Source organism: Mesoplodon mirus (genome assembly GCF_964341445.2).
Source record: "Mesoplodon mirus genome assembly, chromosome: 3".
NCBI classification, from domain to species: Eukaryota; Metazoa; Chordata; class Mammalia; order Artiodactyla; family Ziphiidae; genus Mesoplodon; species Mesoplodon mirus.
In genome coordinates, this window is record NC_138978.1 from 85,402,952 (window position 1) to 85,413,870 (window position 10,919).

Consider the following 10,919-nt stretch of genomic DNA (forward strand, 5'->3'; position numbering starts at 1 on the left):
TAAGAGATGTCAGCTCCTCCCTGAATTTAGGGTAAAGCCCCAATTGGGTGCCAGCTCAAGGGCAGACTGTGTGCCCATCAGGCTGACCAGACCCATGGTGGGCTGTCCTGGAGCTGTGTGCTGTGTACCTGTTCTGTGCTCTGGTGCCCAGCTCAGGACTGCTCCAGGCCTCGACGTGGCTCTGCTGTGTCTAGAAGAGGAGAAAGCAAGTCCACTGCCTTAGAGCTGGGCTGTCAGCCAGCTGCTGGGAAGGCTCTCCGCTGCACCCTGGGCTGGAGTCTCATCTCTACCAGTAAGATTTGGGTAACCTCACCTCTCTGAGTTTCAGTTTCCTCATCTGTAAAATGTAGACTCTATTCTACAAATATTTAGTGTCTGCTCCTAACCAGGGCCTGCCTTAGGTATTGAGGATACAGTGGGATCAATGGGAACAAGACAAACAGGGTCCCACCATCATGGAAACAAACCTCTCTCGGTCTCAGGAGGATCTCAGGAAATTATGTACAATGCTTAGCATTTTGTCTGATCCCCAGTGGGTGCTCACTACGTGTTAGCTCTAATGAGTTTTCCTCCAAAGGTGGTAAAAAATCTTTTAAAATACGCTCTTTTCCACCTTGCTCTTTACACATGTATTTCTTTCTGCCTGGAAGGCTCTTCCATGCTCCATTTGTCTCACTAGCTCGGGTTCACCCATTTCTCCAGTTAAATGCTCACTTCCTCACGGTAGCACCTGCCTGACCAGATATACGTTCCCTCATTGTGCGTTCTCATGGCAACTGGCACTCTACTTTGAGACAGTATTACCTTGGTAATACTAGATACCATTACCTTGGTAACTACTACTTGTTTAATGTCTGTGTTCCTGACTAGACTGTAAACCTGGTGTAGACAGCATCCATGGCTATCTGAGCCTCAGCACCGGGCTTGGAGATTCTCCGTGAATGTCTGACCATCCTACTGGCTGACATGTGTGAAGGGCATGTTCTCCTCCAAATGAGAAAAGTACACCAGACCAGGACAAGAAGAATCTGACCCATCAGGAGCACATGGGCCCTTTCTTTCCTCCCTTTCTTCTCTCTTCTAATATGAAGAGGAGGGGCAACCAAGAGATGGCTGAGAAAACCATGCCCTGGGCAGCATCCTCATCTCCCTGGAAACAATCAGGTGAACAAGTTACGGTGCAAAGGAAGGCATGTTGGGTTTCCCATTGGTAAGAAGCATTTATCCACCAGCACTGAGGGCACTGCTGAGAACAGGGCAGTCAGAGTCTTCTTTGAAAACTCAAGTCACACTCTTTTTTTTTTTTTTTTTGACATGAAAGTGTTTTACTGTACCAGGAGTTCACAAATCTGTGGACAGCACACACCAGTGAGGATTCCACATCATTGGGGAGGGCAGATGCGGTGGTGATCAGCACCTGGACAGAGACAGAGACAGAGCCCTTGGACCCACTGTTCACACAGCTTCACATTGGGAAGGGTCGGGGGAGAAGAAACAGGCAGGGTCGGGTGTAGCCCAGCTGTGGGTTTTGGAGAAAGACTTCATAGCTCGTTAAAGCTTGTCCTTTTTTTTTTTTTTTTTTTCCACTTTGCCCTGGGCAACCAGGGTGCCTGCCCAGCACTTGGACAAGTCAGCACCCCTGCCCTTTTAGGGCTTCTGTCTTCCCCTCCTAGTAGGGACATTTCTGATGGGGAGAGGACCAGGGTGTGGGGAAGGTTTGGGGGATAGAGGGAAGGCCTGTGGAGGGGCCACTGGGGGACTGGGAAAGGCCCTGCTCTTCACATATTCCCCCCTTCCCTGGTTAAGTCACACTCTTGTCTGTTCTCTCACAGCCAGGCAGCGTGATTAAAAGAAGTCTTGCCTCTTGTAACTGTAGAGAGAAGAAGGTTGAGAAAATGAAATCCAAGGCCACGTGATGGGAATGACGTCAGCATCAGAGATGTAACTGTGTTGACTCTTTACTCTGTCGCCCGGTATGAAAGAAGCCCCCCACCCCCACCTAAGTACCTTGAGAAAGAGGCAGTCATTTACATGTGACTCACTGGAAATGTTAATGTTCATGCCCTTTGGTGCACTGCAGGATTTAACAAAGCAGCCATGTGACCTGACCCCCGTGGTTTGCTTTTGGCCAGACTCCAAATCCTCGGGGCAGTGCTGGACTTCCCATGTGCATTCCTACAGTCCCAGCGCAGGGAACGGCGTGGCAGTCCTCTGTGCCAGGCCTTTCCAAGCCTCCATGTCTTTGCCCATGCTGCTCTCTAAATCAGAGGTCCCTTCCTTAAATATAAATTTGGAAGACTGTCTATCATCTATCTATCTATCTACCTACCTACCTACCTATCTACCTGTCAAACTTCCATTCATTCTTTAAGACTAAGACAAAATATTTTGTCTCTGACCACCTTCCTTCCCCCAAGTTGGAGTTCAGTGCTTTTATTCCTGAACTTTATAATAACGTAGTGAGGTTATTTATAGATTTCCTCCTCAGTAAATTGACAACAGAAACCAAGTCTTGTTCGTCTTTGTATCCCCTTCAACTAGTATGGTGCCTAGCACACTGCAGGTGCAGAATGAATGAAAAGCAGAAAGCCAGGCATTGGCAAACCTCATCCCAGGGCCAGTGGGTCAGCCAGAAAGCCTAAGGACAAGTGTATGTGCCAGAAACTGCTAGTGGGTACTTCTGTGGACAGACTGTGAAAACAGTAAGTTGTCGAAGTCTTGTGGGCAAGTAAACAGCATGAGGAAGTTTCAATAGAACTTTGGGTACGTGATTTGAGGGTATAATAGGTATGATGAGGTTACAGCATGAAAATCTTATGTTCATTCTACAGATGAGAGAACTGAGGCTTTGTTAAATGTTTTACAAAAACACACACAGTTAGTAAACAAAAAATCTGGTTTAGAATCCAGATGTGATTTCAGAGTTTGTGTTCTTAGATACTATGCAAAAACTCAACCAAGTCTACAACCACAACCTGGACCTGGTGTCCTTGAGGTCTTCAGGGAACATTCTCCCAGCTTGTTAGGTGACTCCAGAATGTCACTAACCCTGACTAGGCCCACTTCGGTTTCCTATTCCGTAAAATGAGGAGCCTTGAGCTAGGTGACTGTTAAGGCCAATTTTAGTCTCTGAGATGTTATGATTCTCTGTGGAATACAAATGGACTTCCTAACCTGGAAATCAGCATGGTCAAAACGTAAGTGCAGGGCTTCCCTGGTGGCGCAGTGGTTGAGAATCTGCCTGCCAATGCAGGGGACACGGGTTCGAGCCCTGGTCTGGGAAGATCCCACATGCCATGGAGCAACTAGGCCCATGAGCCACAACTACTGAGCCTGCGCGTCTGGAGCCTGTGCTCTGCAACAAGAGAGGCCACGACAGTGAGAGGCCCGCGCACCGCGATGAAGAGTGGCCCCCACTTGCCTTAACTTGAGAAAGCCCTTGCATAGAAACGAAGAGCCAACACAGCCAAAAATAAATAAATAAAATTAAATTAAATTAAAAATTAAAAAAAACGTAAGTGCACTCATTTATTGGTCCTGAAAGACTTTCACAGTTTGCAATCGTGACTCCAAAACACAACAAAGGCTATGACATATTACCCTAAGTATTATCTTAAAGGCTTAGTTATTCTTCCCGAGTGGGCATTTAAAATATGCCCAGGCACTGAAGTATGACTCTTGAATTCACAGAAAGCATCCATTTACATGAATAGTCATACTTAAGTCACAGCAAAATTTTCACTCACTCTCCACGGCTTAGGGCCTTTATTCTACCTGTAATTCTGTATCATACTGAAAGAAAGTTCAGCATTGCACTACCCGGACCTGTGGCACCCCACCCCATCACATAAGTCTCCATCAGACATACATGCACTTCTCTGCCTTCAGGCTGAATTTTAGGGTAGAGCGCCCCTGAAAATGTCTGTGTGGTTCAGAATGAACTCTGAAATGAAAAGTTCCCATCCAAACCACTGAATAGCATTGTGTTGTTGTTTTCATCAAATCTATGCTGTCACTCCTTTGATTTGGCTTTCGTTTGGAATGATCTGTCCGATGCCATTTTTCTGAAACATTCAGAACAAGATACAATCTCATTATGGTCAGCTACATAGAGTGGACCTTTCAGAGCATAAAGAAACATCTGTCCTCCATCTGTGGTGTCTAAAAAATAGGACTTTCAATAGAGTACATTGTAGGACTCTAATGCTTTTAAAGGGCAAGAAATCCATTTTTGACTAAAATCTCCAGAAATATGTCTAACAGAATATTTTCATCTTACATACTGTTTTTCAAAGAGCATTTCAAAGGCCACTAGTGCAGAGCATTTAATAAGAACATAATCTTTAGGTTCAACCAGACCTGGTTATAATACTTGTTCTGTCATGTAGTAGCTGTGTGATCTTGGAAAGTGACTTAATCTTGATAATTTTAGGTTTTCTCAGGGATGTAAAATAGAATAATTGTACCTGTCCTAGGAGATAATGTTTTCAAAGAGAATGACACTTAGTAGGGCACTAAATAAACGTCAGTTGTTGTTCCTGCTTCACTGTTGCTGTTGTCAATACTTGAGGCAGAGTGGCCTGATTCCTCATGCAGCTGAAAGAACACGGGATTTGGAATCAGAAGACCTGAGTTTGCACCCCACTGCTGCCACTTACTAGTTGGGTGACCTTGGGGAAATCACTGAATCCTTCTCAACTCAGCTTCCTCATCCTTAAAACAAGGAAAATAAAAACTAACTTACCAATAACATATGTGAGGTGTAAATGAGGTGATATATGTGAAATTTCTGTGCCAACTGCCAAACTCTGTATGCATGCATTATTTTGTCATTGTTAATATTATGGACTCAATGTAAGTGTCCCCCCCCAGAATGCAGATGTTGAAACCCTAACCCCCAATGTGATGATGTCGGGAGGTGGGGCCTTGGGCAGTAATTAGGTTTAGATGAGGTCATGAGGGTGGAGCCTCCACAATGGGATTAGTGTCCTTATAAGATGAGAGAGTGTGGAGCTCTCTTTCCTTCTCCCCATCTTAATTCAGCTGTCTACTAGCCAGGAAGAGGACCCTCACCGAGAACTGAATTGGCGACATGTTGACCTTGGACTTCTGGCCTCTGGTACTGTGAGAAATAAATGTCTGTTGTTTAAGACACCCAGTCCGTGACATTTTGTTATAGCAGCAGCACCACCAGAACTGAAGAACAGATCATTTTTTCTCAGGAATTTTCACTTACAGAAACCTTGGTTATGTGCTCAAGTGATGATAACTGATTTCCACTTAGCCTCTGAAGTGAAGATTCTGGGGATGGAGTAAGGCAGCACCGAGGGTAGACTGTCTGTCTTCCCCAACAAAACGTCACCATTATTGGGTGCTTGTCTTAGAGCTGACCTCTGAACATTTAAAGTCCACAGGTCTGAAGACGTGCTGAGACAGAGAAGAGTTGTTGACTACGGTCTCTTCCTGTTGCGTGTTGTTTTGATGTTATAATTGTTAGGTTTCTCAGATCTCCCAACCCCTCCCTGCATTTATTTTTATTTTGTTTTATTTTTATTTATTTATTTTTGGCTGTGTTGGGTCTTCGTTGCTGCACGTGGGCTTTCTCTAGTTGCGGCGAGCAGGGGCTACTCTTCGTTGCGGTGCATGGGCTTCTCATTGCGGTGACTTCTCTTGTTGCAGAGCACCGGCTCTAGGCACGCAGGCTTCAGTAGTTGTGGCACATGGGCTCAGTAGTTGTGGCTCGTGGGCTCTAGAGCGCAGGCTCAGTAGTTGTGGCGCACGGGCCTAGTTGCTCCACGGCATGTGGGATCTTCCTGTATCAGGGCTTGAACCCGTGTCCCCTGCATTGGCAGGTGGATTCTTAACCACTGTACCATCAGGGAAGTCCCCCTCCCTGCATTTAAAACAACTGGCAATCCAGGCCCTTCCCACCCTCCTGGGTACCTGATCCCTTTGTCCTCCCCCTAGGGTGGAAGTCCTTGGGCTTGGGGCTTTGAAACCTGCCAGACTTAAGTCTGAATCTTGCCTTCCCAACTTTCTAGCTGTGTTACCTTGGTCAAGTCACTTAACCTTTCCACACCTCCATTTTCTCATCTGCAAAATGGGAGAGAATGACTGGTTGGGAAAATTCAGTAAGACAGTAGCTTTAAAATTCTTAGAGCCACATCTGTCAGCCAGGGTCACTCACCAGCTTCACCCTCCTCCCTTGAGCTCTCGTCTTACCCCCTGCTTGCTTCTTTTACCTGATTATTGACACCTCTCTGGGGCCTATGGTGAGACTGATCACCAAGAGTCAATAGCTATTGTGCACCTGTAAGAAAGTGTCCTTGGGAAACACTAATCAATACTGTATCTCAGTAAAAACAATAGACTCAGTTGAGTACATTTGCTGATTGAATGTTTGAAAGAGAGAGTGTGTAAGCTTGGATATTCACAATATCTCTGGTGGATACACACACACAAAAATGATAACACTGTATACCCTTTTCTCTGCATATCTTTTTGTATTTTCTTTTAATTTTGCATCATGTACATGTAATACCTATTTAAAATTACTTTTAAAATGTCAGTGATGTTGGAATACATTCTTGGCTTAGATACTCTAGAAAGAGTTCTCCAATGCCTTGAATGTTAGCATAGACTCCAAAAGTTTCTAATATATGGACAAGGGAAATTGTGGTTCTTGAAGCTGAAAACCACTGTCTAATAATAGCCTGTTAAAAGCTAGAAGAAGAGAGTCTAATCCTGCAGCCTCTTTCCCTTAGAACATCTGTAACCTCTCTCCTCAAGGTTTGTAAAGTCACCATTTGTCACTAATAATAGTAGTAATGTTTATTGAGACCTTACTCTGTCAAGCACTGTTCTGCGTACATTTCACACACTACCTCACAACAATCTTCTTAATCTGTGTGAATTTGCACAACAGTCTTGTGAATTGAGTCATTGTTATTCATATTTTACAAAGTAGAAAGTTGAGTCTCAGAGACTTTTCCAACTAGCAAGTGACAGAGCTGAGATTCAAAACTGTTAGAGGTTTTTTAATGTTTCTTTTTTTATTATTATTTACTGGATAAATTTGACAGATTTTGTAAATTTAAGGTGACATTTATTTATCACATTACATACCTATAGTACAGTATTACTGTCTATATTCTTTAACTGTACATTACATCTCTATGGCAAATTCACTGCTCATTACAAGTCTGTACCCTGAAACACCATCAGTCTTATCCCCCCACACCTGATCCTCTAACCACCATTTTATTTTGGTTTTTGTTTGTTTGTATAGGTCAAACCTTTTGTAGGTTTATGATAAGGGGCATTGGACTGTTATAAGGATTAAATTAATTAATACATTCAAAGTGCTTAGAACAGGATTCCTTGTAGTATTCCTCCCCATTAAGTGCCAACTTTAACATCCTGGAGTCAGGGAGGAATTCTGTAAGTTAGAAACACGAACAAGTCAGCAAAAGTACATGAAGTCATTGTTATAAACTGAAACATAAGTCAAAGTCCCATTTATTCTGTGAGCTTTATGTTATTCAGGATAGTTTTCCCTTTGTTTTTATTTCCTATGCCATTGCCTAGAAGATCTCCTGCCATAAATTTTAAGTTATTTGTGCCCCCCTCTAGGATTTTTATGCTTTTTCATCACAGATTTTTAACATAAAATCAGAGAAAGGCAGTATTTTAAAATGTAGCCATTAGGATGACCACCCGCACCAGCAGAAGCTTTGTGATTGGATCTTCCTTCGTGGTTTTGATTGGGGTGTGTTCCTACCTGTGGGAGATAAGAACAAGTGAAGCAGGAGACTTGCAGGGCAATTTGCTGTTCCAAGTGGTTAAGGCATAAAGACACTTTGAGATCCTGTTTTCAACATGTACAGGAGTAGCAACCACATAACTGCCTGCTATATCAAGCCAAGGAACAAGTAATATCTGAGTCTGACTGACAAAATACACCAGGTTTCTATAGTCAAATGCCAGGTTCATAAAAATATAAAGCAAGAGAGGAAAATCCCTCCATTTTGCCACCAGAACTACCCTGTCCAGTATGGCAGCCACCAGCCGCATGTGGCCACTAAGCTCTTGAAATGGGGCTACTTTGAATTGAAATGTTCTGTAGGTATAAAATATATGCTGGATATCAAAAAATTAGTGAAAAACAATAAAACATTCCAATAGTTTTATATTGATTACGTGTTGAAAGGGTATAATTTGAGTGTTTAGGGTTAAATAATGTAATTAAAATCAACTTCATTGCTTTCTTTTTATTTTTTAAAACGTGGATACTAGAAAACTTAAAATACCTGTGTGGCTCACATTACGTTTCTACTCGGTAGAACTGCTCTAGACAGAAGTCTGAACTTTACGCTGACCTGACCCTTAAGTCTCCAGTACCTTAGTACCTTAGAACTATATAAAGTGACTAAATTCACTAGAAACAAGTAAATTTATTGTGCACATATTAAGAATACAAAGATTAGCACTACAGAGTTCTTGTCCTTAAGATAAAGAAAGTAAGTTTCACTGGGTCCTACTTGTGCCAGGCCCTAGGCATCCTTGCAAGCTAGATAGAATTTCCACTGCACAACTCAACTCTAGCTTCATGGTCTTCTCTGTTTGGAGGCCCAGAAATCTTCTCCAAACTGATATGTGCACAGGTATTCTCTTCCCCATGATCTTCTCGACACCCTTAGTCACAAATACCCACTTTCCAACTCTAGCCTATGTGTCAGTCCACTCAAGCTGCTATAACAAAACACCATAGGCTGGTGGCCACTCTGGACTTCTTGATATTCCTCAACAACAGCGAGTAATCTCCTTTTCAAGGCCTCCACCCAAATGCTCCGATATCAAAGTGGCTCATTCTCACTCCTCCTTCAAGCCTTTCCTCAGCTGCTTCCTGTCCAGTGAGCACTTCCTTGACCCACATACTTTAAACTGGTAATTGCCCATCCCAGATACTCATTTCCCCTGCTTTACTATAACCCTTATCACCAGCTAACATATTATGCCTCTTACTCTTTTATTGTTTATCTCCCCACAATAGAATCTAAACTCCACAAAGGTGGGGACCCTATTTTGTTCACTGCTATCTTGCCAGTTCTTAGAACAGTACCTGCCACAGATGTTCAACAAGTATTCAATATTTGCTAATGATTGAATGAAATTCTCAGAGCAGGATAACGAGGCACAGAGAAGCTCAGTTTTAACCTAAGGTCACAGGACTAGTCTGTGCCAGGGTCAGAATTAGAACTCAGCCAGCGCTCATTTCACCCTCTCAATCTGGTTCAGCAACTGAAAGGGGGCTCCGCATAGAACCACAAGAGCTGGCCGGCTGTGCTGTGCTGCAGGGGAAGCACACACCAAGGTTCAAATGCAAATCCTGTTGGAAGGACTGAGCTGAAACAGAACCAAGTCTTTTGGCAGCACTGTTGACAGTCTCTGAGATTAAGGAAAGTCATTTGAAGGCATATGCTGAAGCTTTCCAGTTTTAAGACTGGCTTTAACTGCTTTTCTTTCAGCTGTAGCTTTCTGGGATGATGAATGTACCATATGCCTGTATCTCCAGGTTCCCATACAAATTAGGAAACTAAAAATGCCCGATGATTAAAACACATTTCTGCTTGTTTCCATGGGAAATCAACTGCTGTGAAACCTTAGGAAACGGGAGGGAGGCTGTTCAGCTCGAGGTGCTGTCTGGGAGTGGCTGCACTCTGCCTAGGCTCCAGTCCAGTCTGTTCACAATTTTGGACAGGTGAGATGCTGTCCTAGGCTACTTGCCCTGCTTGTGGCCAAGTGCCACCGTGAAGATCAGTGTGTCTTGTCTGACTCCTTTGAGCCTCTGCCACCAGTGGACTGGCCGCTCTACTCCAGGCCCTCAAGTATTAGATCCTGAGCCAACCATGCTAGGTAGGGCCCCTTCCAAATGACAAATAGACACTGAACAATGCCAAAACCCCAGCCTCACCCTCCCACTGTGGTTTCAGCATGTGGTTGAGCCCACTAGCAGGTCTTCTGGTGGACAGAGGGATGCACCCTCAAGGATTCTTGCTTGCAGACTCACTGCTGGCTACTTACAAGTAGGCAGAGTTAATTTGGGGAAGAGGGGGGAGTGTCCTAAACACAAGAAGGGGGTCCTGGGCAGCTGCACCAAGGACGTCTCTAGGAGGCTGTGATGGTTGCTTGTTGCCACCTGTCCCAGAATTAGCACCAATTTACCTAAAGGAATGCTGAGAGACAAGACTGCTAAAAGATTTCAGTGTTGCTGGCCAGTGGTAATCTTTGACTTATCCGGGGAAAACTGGCTCAGGTGCTTACTCTAGCCTAAGTTGAGGATTGATTAAACCACCTCCACTCTCCTCCAACCCCTAGGCAAGTTGAGGGTGAAAAGATAACCATTCTCTGCTTTCCTAAACCATAGTGTAACTCAGGCTGCCAAGGTGAGGCCCAAAGCTGGAAACTTGGCAGTAAAGTTGAGTGTAGAGTTTAAACTAACTCACTAGCTGGGAGACATCAGGGAGCTCAGAGCCATAGTTTGAGTGTCTGTAAAGTGGAGATGACGATACCTCCTCCTCAGCGAGGTTACCAGGATGAAATAAGCTAACTTAAGTAAAAGCACTCATCCTGAGCCTGGTAGGCAATAGGTGCTCAGTGCCTGTGGTTTCTCTTTTTCTTTCCCTTTGTTGCCATATTTTACTGGCAAAATTGGAAACAGATAGCTTGTTGAACAATAAATAGGCAATGACTTCCCTCCTCCCATAACTATTACTACCAGCACTAGCAGCTCGAGTCTTCTCAGAATTACAACTGGGGATGCAGACAGTACAGAGAATTCTAAATCCCTGTACATAATACCCCTATTTACTTGTAACTCATCAACAGGCTTGGTTGTCTTGCCTAGGTGGCATGTTTCT